This window comes from Pavona decussata, unplaced genomic scaffold, assembly GCF_977016875.1.
Source record: "Pavona decussata unplaced genomic scaffold, jaPavDecu1.1 SCAFFOLD_143, whole genome shotgun sequence".
Taxonomy (NCBI): Eukaryota; Metazoa; Cnidaria; class Anthozoa; order Scleractinia; family Agariciidae; genus Pavona; species Pavona decussata.
The window spans coordinates 507015-509935 of record NW_028145556.1 but is presented as its reverse complement, the minus strand read 5'-3'; the positions used below and the strand labels follow the sequence as shown (position 1 = coordinate 509935).

Sequence of the window (2921 nt, the reverse complement as noted above, 5' to 3'; positions counted from 1 at the left end):
GATTTTTGCCCTTGTAGAGACGTATTTGAATCTGCAGCGCTCATCTCGCCGTCCGCCATCTTGGATTTCATTCGCAACATTCTGTTCATTCTGCCCCTGGGAGCAGAATGGATGGAATGGCATTCTGTCCATTCCGGAATAAGAATGCGGAATAGAAAAACGCGCGCATTTTACATTCTGTCCATTCTCATTCCAGAATTGTGAATTAAAAAAAACGCGCCCTAAGTTAATTGTTATATACTTGCAGTTACAACGGACTTCATCGAAGTTTCCATAAGAGACGAACGGCATCGCAAGAGTCACAGCAACATGAATAATTCTTCAATCAGTAATTTAACGAACTCAACTTCATCTCCTTCACCGCTCCAAGATAGCGGCCTTACAGCTCCACGTGGTATAACTCCTTTCACACATATCACCTACTCCGTTATCGCTACAATCGCTTTCCTCGGAAACATGCTGGTTATATCTATCTTCTGGCGTGACAGAAGGCTGTTAAAGAAATCCTACAACATGTTAATCCTGTCCCTCGCCATAGCTGATGTGCTCACCGCCATTACGCTCATCACAAACCCAGCTTTAGTTCTTGGTGACGCATTTCCTTATCCCACGAATCACATCCTAAGTGACATTTTCCGGCTGCCGAGCTATATGGAGCCGTGGGTTCCTTTTCCAGTTGGTGGTTTTCTCCGCGTACATCTGCTTAGCCCTGACGACGGAGCGTTGGTATGCAGTGATCAATCCTGCTAGGTATAAAGAAACCTTCAACAGGAAGCGAACCCTCATCTACATTGTGGCGACATGGGTGTGGTCACTGATCCTGATGGGCAGCATTTTCTTTGAGGTCGGGTATGTTCCGTCAAATCCCCCAAATCGACGTTGTAAATGGCTACTTTTCTGGGGTAAGCAGCCGACGCGAGCCATCGTAGGCGTGGTACAAGGCTTGCTAAAAATGGCCTTTCCCAGCCTCACCATGTTTGCCTTATACGCGCACATGATGTACAAGACCAGCAGATCCACGGTCGCCTCAGCAGAGAGTAAGGCCAAAATGCGCGGGAAAATGACGCGGATGGTCGGCGCTGCGTGCCTAACGTTGATCGTTTGCTCTGCGCCAGGTCAGACCTACTACACGCTGGCAATGGCGGGAAAAACAAAGCTTGATACCAAACTGCACCATGGACTCTTGCTATTGGTGTTTATCAGCAGCTGTGTCAATCCATTCATTTATGGACTGAGTAACAAAAATTACCGGCTTGGATTTCGCAAGTTACTGCTTCCTGTGTGTGGCAGTGTTAAACGTATCAGGAGCCCCAATAGAGTTCATAAAGTAGAAGTGGCCCACCCAGAAGAGCAGAGGCCTGGAGACGAATGTATCCCAGAAGAGTGTGAAGTTTAAATTGGCCTCCACGCAGCCTCATTGTCAAAGCGAGGCTAAGTGCAAAGTTTTTATTATGAAAATTAGTTTTCATTCAAATGCACACAAAACTAATCTTCATATGAAAAAGATTTGCACTTAGCCTCGCTTTCATAATGAGATTCACAGCAACTCGGGAATGGCCTGTTGAAATAATTCTGCCAGTAATGACAATGATAGGTGCCTGTATGGAAGAGAATATGTATGTGGATGAGGGGCTAACAGGTGTTTAAAAAGCAATCAAGGAATCGAGTTTATGTCACATTATCTGCTGTTCATTTTAATGTTTTAAACTTTGTTCTTTAATATATTCCTAACAATCTGTAGTAATCTAGTAACTATTTTAACATTTTTACAACTGAATACATGACTTGTGTAAACGAAAAAACATCATGATCGCTACGTATAAATCCTACAACATCCATACCTATAACTATTAACATAGAGTAGTTTACATGGAGGTAGCCAGCGCGCTCTTCTTAGAAGGGCCACTAACTTGATCGGAACGATTTGCTATCCCTTTGTCACTTCTAAAAAGCAACCCTTCTAGAAAACGAATTTCTTAAATATTCCCAATTATGAATTTTATCGTTCCTTTTTGTATTAACCTGAGCTAGAACAGAGAGAGACCATACAGCAGGGCACGAAACTTATATTTGCGGAGATTTGGTAATTACGCGTTTTGCGACTTATTTAAGATCTTGAAAGAGATATACGCTGGAGGGAATCCATTTGAGGGATCCACAAGTCACCACAAACTGCAATAGAAGCGAACGTAACAGTAACATGCCAACCAGCTGTCCATCTCTGACAGGACAAAGGTTGGCGTACTCCAATTTACTGGAACGAAGTTCTGCGGGGAGACAGTTTTTGTGAACTCGTAAAAACGCAAAACTCAAAAATGCGGTACGTATAAAATTGTAACATTTACAGTCAAAGTTCACACGGGCTTGACAATTTTACGTTAAGTAGAAGATTCTGCATGTGTTAGTGCAGGCTTTATTCTAGAGGCCGAGTTGCCTCCCTACGGAGATTTCTAATGATCTGTTCTTAAAGCCAAGTTCAGTGCAAAGATCAGGCCCTGGTTGTTCAAAGAGCGGATAGCTCTATCCAGTGGATAAATTACAGCCATCCAGCGGATAAAATGTACTCCAACCGATACAATTTATCCGCTGGATAGTGACTTCATTTATTTATTTCACCAGGAAGAAAGTTACAGAGATAAAAAATTACAAACTTTACATCAACTACAGGATAAACTATACATCGACAGCAGATACTAAATGGTAATTACATAAATAAATTTAAGAGTTAGCATTTACGCTGTGGACTCATTTTACGGTCGGATTTTTTTCACCAATGCCTGATCAGCAATTCGTCAAGGTCGAATCATAGTGATCCAATCATGACTGATAAATCGGATTTGTAGACAAAACTGAAATCGGCTGTCAGAAAGGGGACCGAAGATACTTCAAATTCTTGTTCATGGTATTAGTTTCTATCGTCA

General features: G+C 42.3%; 1 pseudogene; it reads left to right on the top strand.

Moving 5' to 3' along the window:
* The first annotated feature begins 246 nt into the window (after nt 1-246).
* LOC146466453 (melatonin receptor type 1B-like) lies at nt 247-2731 on the top strand (annotated as a pseudogene).
* Nucleotides 2732-2921: the final 190 nt, after the last annotated feature.